Here is a 13,037-nt window from a genome sequence, read left to right on the forward strand (position 1 = left end):
ATATTGATACACCGCCTCCTTTAGTTTGAATATTGATACACCACCTCCTTTAGTTTGAATACTGATACACCACCTCCTTTAATTTGAATATTGATACACCGCCTCTTTAGTTTGAATACTGATACACCTCCTTTAGTTTGAATATTGATACACCACCTCCTTTAGTTTGAATATTGATACACCTCCTTTAGTTTGAATATTGATACACCTCCTTTAGTTTGAATATTGCTACACCACCTCCTTTAGTTTGAATATTGATACACCTCCTTTAGTTTGAATACTCATACACCACCTCCTTTAGTTTGAATATTGATACACCTCCTTCAGTTTGAATATTGATACACCTCCTTTAGTTTGAATACTGATACACCTCATCCTTTAGTTTGAATATTGATACACCGCCTCCTTTAGTTTGAATACTAATACACTACCTCCTTTAGTTTGAATATTGATACACCTCCTTTAGTTTGAATATTGATACACCTCCTTTAGTTTGAATATTGGTACACCTCCTTTAGTTTGAATATTGATACACCTCATTTAGTTTGAATACTGATACACCACCTCCTTTAGTTTGAATATTGATACACCTCCTTTAGTTTGAATATTGATACACCTCCTTTAGTTTGAATACTGATACACCGCCTCCTTTAGTTTGAATATTGATACACCTCCTTTAGTTTGAATATTGATACACCACCTCCTTTAGTTTGAATACTGATACACCACCTCCTTTAGTTTGAATATTGATACACCTCCTTTAGTTTGAATATTGATACACCACCTCCTTTAGTTTGAATATTGATACACCGCCTCCTTTACTTTGAATACTGATACACTACCTCCTTTAGTTTGAATATTGATACACCTCCTTTAGTTTGAATACTGATACACCACCTCCTTTAGTTTGAATACTGATACACCACCTCCTTTAGTTTGAATATTGATACACCTCCTTTAGTTTGAATATTGATACACCACCTCCTTTAGTTTGAATATTGATACACCGCCTCCTTTACTTTGAATACTGATACACTACCTCCTTTAGTTTGAATATTGATACAACTCCTTTAATTTGAATATTGATACACCGCCTCTTTAGTTTGAATACTGATACACATCCTTTAGTTTGAATATTGATACACCACCTCCTTTAGTTTGAATATTGATACACCACCTCCTTTAGTGTGAATATTGATACACCGCCTCCTTTAGTTTGAATACTGATACACCACCTCCTTTAGTTTGAATATTGATACACCTCCTCCTTTAGTTTGAATATTGATACACCTCCTTTAGTTTGAATATTGATGCACCTCCTTTAGTTTGAATACTCATACACCACCTCCTTTAGTTTGAATATTGATACACCTCCTTCCGTTTGAATATTGATACACCTCCTTTAGTTTGAATATTGATGCACCTCCTTTAGTTTGAATACTGATACACCACCTCCTTTAGTTTGAATATTGATATACCTACTTTAGTTTGAATATTGATACACCGCCTCCTTTAGTTTGAATATTGATACACCGCCTCCTTTAGTTTGAATACTGATACACCACCTCCTTTAGTTTGAATATTGATACACCTCCTACTTTAGTTTGAATATTGATACACCTCCTTTAGTTTGAATATTGATGCACCTCCTTTAGTTTGAATACTCATACACCACCTCCTTTAGTTTGAATATTGATACACCTCCTTCAGTTTGAATATTGATACACCTCCTTTAGTTTGAATATTGATACACCTCCTTTAGTTTGAATATTGATACATCTCCTCCTTTAGTTTGAATATTGATACACCTCCTTTAGTTTTAATATTGATACACTGCCTCCTTTAGTTTGAATATTGATACACCGCCTCCTTTAGTTTGAATATTGATACACCGCCTCCTTTAGTTTGAATACTGATACACCTCCTTTAGTTTGAATACTGATACGCCTCCTTTAGTTTGAATACTGATACACCTCCTTTAGTTTGAATATAGATACGCCTCCTTTAGTTTGAATATTGATACACCGCCTCCTTTAGTTTGAATATTGATACACCTCCTTTAGTTTGAATATTGATACGCCTCCTTTAGTTTGAATACTGATACACCTCCTTTAGTTTGAATATTGGGGTTTATATTAAATAAACAAACACTTCAAATGTCGAGTATAATATACTCGAACACTTTTAAGCGAACGTTTACGTAATCGACAGCTGTAAATATCGTAAATAGGAGTTTTGAAATGTTTTGTTTGGCCAGCACTAAAATATGTCACGTATCACGTCATGTAAACTACTTCAACCAAGAATTCCGTAAATAAAACTAAACACCAAAGTCTAACCATGAAACTATCATAATACACTAACTTACATACTAACTGCAAAACAAAACACAAGTAAACATAACACAACGATCACTACAACACAGATATACATAACTAGCACTGCTGCTTCCAAAGAACGTGCAGTAACACAAAAGAATTAAATACTGAACTACGTATTAAATGAACAGGTTATTACCATGGTTCAAAAGAGCTACAAAAGTACATTGCTTGTTGTAAATTGAAGGAAAGTGCCTGAATATGTTGAGTGCATCGTGTACATATTCATGTTTGTATTGCTTTCGGTTAGTGTAGCGTCCGACAGCACATGGGAGGAGGAGTTGGCCAAGCAAAACTTTTCTACATTCTGAATTACGACATTTCGAGCTATCGATTAAATAAACATTCGCTTAAAAGTGTTCGAGTATGTCCTACTCGACATTTTAAGCATTGGTTTATTTAATATAGACCCAAATATTGATATGCCTCCTTTAGTTTGAATATTGATACGCCTCCTTTAGTTTGAATATTGATACACCGCCTCCTTTAGTTTGAATACTGATACGCCTCCTTTAGTTTGAATACTGATACACCTCCTTTAGTTTGAATATTGATACGCCTCCTTTAGTTTGAATATTGATACACCGCCTCCTTTAGTTTGAATATTGTTACACCTCCTTTAGTTTGAATATTGATACGCCTCCTTTAGTTTGAATATTGATACACCACCTCCTTTAGTTTGAATATCGATACACCTCCTTTAGTTTGAATATTGATACACCGCCTCCTTTAGTTTGAATACTGATACACCTCCTTTAGTTTGAATATTGATACACCTCCTTTAGTTTGAATATTGATATGCCTCCTTTAGTTTGAATATTGATACACCGCCTCCTTTAGTTTGAATATTGATACAACTCCTTTAGTTTGAATACTGATATGCCTCCTTTAGTTTGAATACTGATACACCTCCTTTAGTTTGAATATTGATACACCTTTAGTTTTCTTGCCTTCTGTTTGTGGTCTGAACGTGTGGAATGAGGTTCAACATATTTGGATGGGGTGTTGTCCACAGCCTTGAACCAGGTCTCCATGACTGCATATATGTTTGCATCCTCCAGGGTGAGGATTCCTTCCAGTGAGTGCAGTTTCATGTTAAGGCCCCCAGCGTTTATTAACATGACCTTGAGGTTGTTTTTGGTTGGTATTTTTATGTCGGGAGTTTTGTCCCTGTGACACTGCCTAAAAAATCCACTATGGGGTGGTAAGAGCCTTAGCCAGTAGCCAAAATCCCAGGGGTGACAGATGAAGACCATCTCTGGCAAAGCATCGAGGTCTGTCGATCATGTCATCCCAGGCTGACAGATACTGGACCCCCTTAGAATGGCACCAAAAACTAAGCCAATTATTAAAGTCAATCATCTTCTGTTTCTATTGAGGCATCATTCTGGGTGAAGGTAAAATGCTGCTTAAGGCTAAGGACATACCTGCCTGAGAAACATAGTCCAAGAGCTCAGTCATGTCTCTCTTCATATTGTCCAGAGAGGTACATGTCAAGTCGTTCACACCAATATGGACTATGACAGAGTCATAACAGTATCTGTTGTTGAGAGACTTGAGTGCATGTGTGATATGGTGGATCCTGGCACCTGACACACAGCTGACCATGACTTTCTCCTTATCCAGCCTGGTGAGAGGGACATCTGTGTGTCTCACAATGGAATCACCTATGACTAATATGTTACGTTTAAAGTTTAGCCTTATGGGCTTGACATGTGATTCATTGGTGCATGAGCTATTATGTGTATTATGTTCTGCAGAAAAAGTATTATATGTAGAGTGCTTGTGTTTGTGTTTGGGAGGTCTCTGGTGTTTAAGTAAGTTTGTGGCAAGGATCTCCACATATGTAGGTATGCGTGATGTGGGTTTGGGTGAAGTAGGTGGTGAGGTGTGCATGCTGAGAACTTAGTGTCAGATGTATTTACTGGTATGTGAGAGAGCATTGATTCAAGGTTTTTAATGTAGTTGCATCACTCACATGTTGAGTTTCTGTGGACTAGGAGTAGAGGGTTGTCAGTGAGCATAAGACAGTTGCTACACTGCAATGCCCATGTCAACCAAGCTGGCTGGAGAAACTGTGGGAAATTGCACGTTCATAGTGCTAGGTGAATTTATATGGTCAGAAACAAGAATATGGTGGGAAATGGGTCACACGCAGGAATAACTAGTGCGAGTTGAGTTAATACCTCAGAAGCTAGGCTTAATGCTACAATAGTAAGTAGAGCAGGGCCTCAGAAAAACTCTTGAGGCCGTTATTACAATGGGGTGCTTACACAGTTTCACTAGTACTGCCTCTTTGTCTGGAAATGTGCTAATGATGAGGAACTGCACTGTTGGGATACAGGAAGAGTGTTGAAAGTCTTAGCACTGTTAAGATAAGTATTATGCAATGCCAGAACCTCAGTAAGTACTTTTGTTACATCTTTAAAGAATGGCAGAAGGTACAAAAGGCAAGCGGATCCCCTTAATTAACTTCTACTATTCCATATCTAACAGACATCTGTCAGGATAGAACACTGATCAAACAATCAGTGGTAAAAGAAAAGCCCAAAGACACCAAATATCCCAACACTGAATATAAATAATGTAAAAGTAAGAAAAAATGCTGGGATAAGGCTCCAAAATCCAGAATAAAACGTTAAAAATGATGAAAATAAACTCTTCGCAATACTGCCTTTATTCACAAACACAAGCGCTTTCACATAGCTTCTTCAGGTGTATGTTAATCAACAAAAAAGCACACCTTTATATATAAAAAACATGTCACATGCTCACATATCAATCATGTTAAAGACACATAACATTCTTTAAAAATATATACAAATAAATACATTCATATTAATTAAATATAAAAAAGTATTTAAATATATCAGCTCTATAATGCAATAATATATATATAAATAAAAAAAATATATATAAAATTCATCTTTTCAAACCTCTGGTACAAAGTATTGGTTTCATGGGTACACATTCATTGAGGCCATGTCCTATATTTGACCTTAACATCACTATCCATCTCGCTTCTATTTCTTCAGTCCTGAGTCTGATATCTCCCCCTCTATTGCTCTCAAAGGACTTGGATAGCACCTTAAACTGAAATTTGTGAAGTTCACCCATGCTTTTGACATGCTTAGCCAGTGCATTAACCTTGGACCCTTTCTTAATATGATATACATGCTCCCTTATTCTCTCTCTCAAAGTGCGGTCTGTTTTGCCTACATAAAAATGTTGACAAATGATACAGTGGGCAAGATAAACAACATGAGAGCTTGCACAAGTGGCATTAACTCTAATGTCATAAAACTTTCCAGTGTCTGGATGCTTAAATGACAAAGATGTATCTATAAAACTACATTGTCCACATTTACCACAGGGTTTAGTTCCATGTGTCAGTTTTTCACCTGCAATTTCTTTGACTCCACATAGTCTTCTCTGTAAATTCTTTTTGTTCCTGTATGTAAACTGGGGCTTCAGCCCTACTAGAGTAGAAATGTTGGGTTCAGTCATCAGAATCAATTTTATAGAGCCTCCAGGTTAAGTGTTGGAGCCTATGAATATGAGAAACAGATGCTTATTACTAATAAAGAGTTAAAGGAGAGAGGCTATCAACATAATATGGTGACTAAGAATGAGAAAATTGTCAGGCAGTTAAGATATACTAGAGCCAAACCTTATTTTTCAAAACTGATTCCTAAACAAACATATTTGAAAGACAACAGGTTAAAAGTATGTATTCCCTATATGAGATATGTCAACATGTATACTGACATTATCAATAAGCATTGGGAGATATTAATGACTGAACCCAACATTTCTACTCTAGTAGGGCTGAAGCCCCAGTTTACATACAGGAACAAAAAGAATTTACAGAGAAGACTATGTGGAGTCAAAGAAATTGCAGGTGAAAAACTGACACATGGAACTAAACCCTGTGGTAAATGTGGACAATGTAGTTTTATAGATACATCTTTGTCATTTAAGCATCCAGACACTGGAAAGTTTTATGACATTAGAGTTAATGCCACTTGTGCAAGCTCTCATGTTGTTGCTACGGTGTTCATACTAACATTCTATTTAACATGATTGCTACGAAGTTCATACTAACATTCTATATAACATGATTGCTACGAGGTTTATACTAACATTCTATTTAACATGATTGCTACGAGGTTCATGTTAGCATTCTATTTAACATGATTGCTACGAGGTTCATACTAACATTCTATTTAACATGATTTCTACGAGGTTCATACTAACATTCTATTTAACATGATTGCTACGAAGTTCATACTAGTATTCTATTTAACATGATTGCTACAAGGTTGATTAGCTTCCTTTGATTCCAAGTATAAAACTACCAGGTAGTGTCTGGTCCTATGGAACTTGAGGCTTTAATTTTATTTGCTGTAGTAATTATCATATCTGTAGTTGAATAAGGAATGCCTCTCCTTATCTTGCAATGCCAGGAAGCACATTCATCTTTGTTGCAAAAGGCTGTGGGTTCTATTCCCACACCTGGTGTTTGGATTGGTGACCCTGCACTGCAAAATAACAGGAGTGCTGTTGGGATGTCAAACTGAGGTCCTATCTGCTTCATTTGGTAGTAGCTCAGGCAGATCTAAAACAACCCAAGGCACCTATAAAAGAGAGAGATGGGGTCCTTTATTTAATACAACATAAAAAATATTATTTACATATTTACAAAAATGTGCATATTTATAGGCACATATGCACATATTTTTATTTTGTAACTATTTATCATTTTCTTTCTAACATCTTCATTGTTATTCTTCCATAATTAACCCCCACTCCTTCTTCCACAACCATAAAATATGTTTTGTAATATATCTGCCAAAATCCATTTCCCATTAAACAAAATTTCATTCAGTCTTTCATTCCAAATAACTCATATTATATAAAATAAATTCTTATCTACCCTTCTCGTATATTCCTTTCTTTTTGTTCTTTTAATATCCATACATAATGATATATATGACTATGTTATTTATGCCATTAATATTTTCAAAAAAAATCACACCTTTTGCAGAGTTTCATCACGTTTTTATATTTAAAAGAACATGCTCTGCTGTCTCTTCTTCACCACAAAACAAACTTACTCCTTCAAACTTCTTTTTATAGGGCACACTTTCCTTTACTGATAACTTGTTTATTACCAGTCTCCATAGGAAATCCTGACACTCTACTATCTTGGTACACCACATTTTCCTTACTTTAATCACTTTAATCACTTCTTCTGGCACATTTTCCCATGGATTTACATAGTAATATTGTTTCATCACCTCTATATTTCCCATATGGATCTACTTTAAAAAGCTGAAGATCAGCTTTCCCAGGGTAAGTAAACACTTGACCAATATGCCCTTTTCTCCACTGTAGTGTGATGCCGGAGTTGGTATATATAGTTGGGGTGGGTTTTAACTATTTTGGTGTGTATTTAGTTTAAGTTTGGGCACGTGTTTACTTACTCTGGGAAAGCTTTGGCATTCAGGTATGTCAGGTTTTGGTATTTTTAATTTCGTGAAAATGAACATTGGTGTTCTGATCTTCAGTTATTTAAAGTAGATCCTTACCCAATATCATTTTTTTATTTTAGTAGCTTTTCTTAATAATTTTTAATTTTATTCATTTACACATTATTTTTTCTTTTCTTTTTTTGCTCTTATAATCTCCCAGAACTTTTAATACTTATATTTAAACATTCTTTCTATTAATTTCTCATTCTCTTCCTTTTACCCACATTAATACTCTATAGAAGTTTAAAGAAGCAAATAAGCAACTGGATTCAGTATCCCCAAACCCCCTTCATCTTCATTAATATACAACTCACATCTTTTCACTGGGTTTAATCTTGAACCTCATTTGAAAGAAAACACAAGTTGCACAATTTCTTTTTCATATTTTCCTGGGATCTTATATACATCTGACATATATGCTATTTTACCTATTAATACAGAATTCACCAAATCGACCTCATTCCTGAAGGCTAATCTATACATCCTCCACAGAAGATACATTTCTTTCATTTCTTTTATCAAACCCTTCCATTGCATCATAACTACATCATTTTCCCCCAAATTTTATCTCTAGCAAAGATACTTCATTCATAGAAAAATACACATCCCCAGTTTTTACATCACCTTAGCCCTTACTTTTATCTTTATTCAAGATTATCCCCATGTCCTTTAAACATCCATTCAGACAAACTAAGACTTTCCTCATCTATATTTTATTCTTAGCAACTCCAATTATTTTGTATGTGTGTGTCAAAACTACTGGAATTACCACCTCCATTTCCATGACATATCCAGCATCTTTCATTTCATAAGCTACTTCACTCACTATCACATTAATTACTGATGCAACAGTATCACACTCATGGGACATTCTTGTCTTATACCCCAATTGCTGCATATTTCTTTACTCAGCCACCCCATTCACTAACACTCTCACTCTATTATTTTGATATGCTGTCATACACACTCTCCTAATTCTATTACCTATTCTTACTTCTCCATAACATCCAACAAAGCATCATGCCCTACTGTATCAAATGCCTTGCTAATATCACCTACCATAAGCTTCACATCCTCCCTTTTACTTATAATATCATCCACAGTGTTTCTCACAAACAATAACAATTTTTGACATCCCTTCCCTTATATCATATATATACTTTCTTCCAAAATATCCCTCATCCTTCCTTCTAGTCTCTGTGTACTACCCTCATAAATTTATAATCTGTTTTATTTGGTGTTCTGGGTCTCCAATTTTTTTATTTCATTCTTCTCAAATTTCTCCCATATAAATTTTAATATCCCACTACATGTCTTCATAAACAAAGCATTCCTTCAGTCATTCATTCAATGCATTTACAAAACACTTTCTTTGCAAATCCATTAATTTTTTGCCCATTCTATACCCTATACTATCTGGGCCTAATACTGAATGAACATTTACTTTCCTAAGTACTTCATCAAATTTACTAATAGTAATTTCTTTTTCAAATTCTTCCTTAACTCATTCTTTTTTTTTTTTTACTTTTTATTCTGTCTTATTTTCCTTCTTTTACTCTTATACATATTTTTCACATGCTGTACTACAATACTAATACTTTGCTCTTGTGTTCTTTTTACCTCTCATTTTACATTTTTCATTTCACTCATTATGCTAATATCCTCCTTTACAATTTTACCCAGATATGGAGATACCTCCTCCCTCCCCTATAAATAATATCTCTGCCTAAACTATAATGCCTTAATGTTTTCTTGATGTCTTTTATATATATTTCTTTTTCTATATCATAATGTTATCTTGTATCATTCTTTGTTTCCATTACTCATTGTTTACATGACTAATTTTATTTTATTTTATTCTACAAACTGGTTGTAAATACCATTTTAAATCAGTTGAAATTTAAGTGTATATTTTGTTTCCATCATCATACATACATTTTTTCTTATTTTTATATTTTTCTGGTTCTTTTTTCCACTTTATTCAAAATGATCTGTAATAACAATACTAACTAATTATACAATTATATAGGTTTTTAGGGTTGTTGTACACAGACCTGAAGAAGTCTAAAAGGATGAAAGCGATCTTTGTTAACAATAGGTTATGAAAATAGAAATTGATTTTTACATGCAAAATGTATATGTATATATTTATATATATATAGTGATTGCCAAATTAACTAAGGTTGATATATTTCCAGCCATGTAGTATATTGTCTTGGATAAAATCATAGACTTAATAATCTACTTAATAATTTGGTTAAATAAGAGGTACCACATCATATGCATTTTATTTAAAGTACATAAGGGTTATATATTATTATGACAGCTACTACGTAGGGCAGGACCAGCTCGAATGTCACACTGATGGGGGAAGGGATGTGAATTTAACATGTTACCAATAACACTTTGTTTTACAGCACAATAAACCACTGCCATGCCTGATAAAAAAAAGTATATATATATTTAGAAAGCTTGTGAGGAAATTATTACTCTATTTTTGTTTTACTTGGATCGCTTGTCTGTGTACTTAATAAAGGATTTTCGACTGGAAACAGACTGCCTGCCTTGCTTGGATTACTTTCGAATACTTAGTAATGCTGTAGAATTATATATTTTCTATTATTACTTTTTGACTTGACAAGTTTACGTTCGCTACTTCTACTACTATTGTCTGATCTGATTAATATACAGTGATTAACTAGAAATATATGGACTGAAAATCTTCCACACAGAGAAGTTTCTTACACCATCTTGTATCATTCTTTCATACATTTCTATACATTTTCCTATACAACATTTTTTCTTCTTCTCTTACATCATCCTACCACTGAAAGAAATACTTTTTATACTTATTTTTGAATTCAGTTCGCCATTCAGACCAGTTTTTATAGAAGTCCTTCATGGTTATGTGATCCTTCCATAACTGCAATACTTCCCACTTTTTGATTTCATCTCATAATTTCTCATTAATTCTTTTTATTCCCTTTCTTATTTTAATTTATTCCCTTTCTTCCATCACCTCCATCCATATTTCTAAACGGTCTGAAAAAAAATCACAACTGTATCCCCACCTGCTACCCCCAATACATTCCGATAATACAAAATAATCAAATTCAGACCCAAGTGCCCATGCTAAAAATGCATTGGCTTTTGTTCCACACAGCTAATTCACCACATTTTTATCACTTCCTGCATTTTGGTTTACATCTTACCCTGTCTTTTTACCTTTTCCCCTTAAATCACAACTAATGTCCCCTGCAATTATAATCTTCATGTTAACCATCACATAATCTAATATTTAATTAAATGGATTCTTGCTTTCCTTGCTAGTTATATATGCAATAACACTATAATTCTAAAAACATGTTCTCTTTACATCACATCCACAACAGTTAATCTTTCTATCCTCACCAGTATTGCCTCTAGTATTTTCATTGTTCTTTTATGCAACACAGCCATTCCAGAACAACATTCTCTTCCTAAGTTCCACATTATATTTCAACCTCACAATTTTTCCTTTTCCAGTCTTTCTTCACTTGTCAGAACCTTAGATCATCTAACAGAATAACATCCACAACACATTTAGCTCACCATTCCAGTCGTTCCATGTACCAAACTTCTAGGAGTTATTATTTATGAAAATCTAACATTTGAACCCCATATCCGTAGCAACATAAAAAAACACAAATCAAAAGTTAGGTACCCTCTATAACATAAATGCTACCTTAATATTATTGCCAAAAAAAACTCTAGCATCTGCTTCCTGCTACCATCTCTATTATATGGTGTCCCAATCCTCACCAATAGCCAGTCCTCCCTGAAAACCAAACTGGACTCATGTAACAATAAGAGTGCCAAATTTGTAACAAATTCAAAAACAGCACACCACTGCTCATCTCTACAACAGCTAAACTGTCTCGAACTCCCACACTACCTAACTTATTCACAATTAACCACCGCACATAAACTCATATACAAGCCTTTAACTTGCCCCTCCCTCTCCTCCTTATTAGCTACATACCACCCTAACAGGCCACTAAAATCTAAAACCCAATGATGCTGAAAGATGAAAAACCTAACCTTGCAGCTGGTCAAATGCTGAACTCTTTTACTGTCTCAAAACTATGGAATGTCCCCCCACCATCTGTCAGAACAATCAGTAATCCTGCTCTCTTTAAGAAGTCTCTCAGATCACACCTCTCTTCTCTCTGGAAATGTACTTGTGCCAAAATAGTACCTCCTAACACCTGATCCACTACAATAAAACTCTACAATATCACTACTTAGGAGCTCTCTCTGACTTGCTGACTTCAACTGATTATTCCTACAAAACTTCAACAAGTAACAATCAAAATTGCTACCCTACCTCTCCCACCCTACCTGGCCAAGGCACCAGGCAACCCAAAACTCCATCATCTGCTGGTCCTGCACCACCATTGGGTGGAACTGCTGCAGGGGATGGGGCTCAGCCCCCCTGCAAGTGGGGCTCGGTGAGGATGTTGCCACCGAGGATGAGGTCTGTAGCATGGTGTGCAGTGTCCTCCAGATGGAGCTGGATGACCGCCTGTGCCACGTGAAGGGCAGGCTGTCACAGCTAGAGAGGCAGCCCCCAGCACAGCTACCTTCGGGGCTGTGAAGGAGTAGTGGTGACTGCCATTGGGTGGGGACATCAGTGCCACTACTACCATCTGGGGGGCTCATGAGCCTCGGATTCCCAACCACCCTCCCCATCAAGGTGTTTACCACCCCCATGTGTCATGCACCACCCTTGTCTGCAGTCTTGTCTGTCTTGTCTGTCTGCAAATGCAACCTCTCATACCAAACATCCCTCACTACACTTACCAATAATCCTTCCTTAACATCCCACTCTCACCTTAAAAAAAAGGGCATCTGTCCCACAAAAAAATCACATCCCATACATAGCTCTACATTTCGCCAAGAGACATGTACCCATCACACAATCTAACCCGACCAATCATCCGTATTGTATGATGCCCAGACATCTCCCTGTAGGGCGTGAGGCTCCAAATTCTAAAATGCCCACATTGAAAGCAGCTGTTGCTGCCAAAGAAATGCAGACCTATGGTCCTTTCCTACACTTCCTCCACCCATCCAGCGCATCCCT

The sequence above is a fragment of the Protopterus annectens genome, chromosome 17.part0 (assembly GCF_019279795.1).
Source record: "Protopterus annectens isolate FY-2018-M chromosome 17.part0, PAN1.0, whole genome shotgun sequence".
Taxonomy (NCBI): Eukaryota; Metazoa; Chordata; order Ceratodontiformes; family Protopteridae; genus Protopterus; species Protopterus annectens.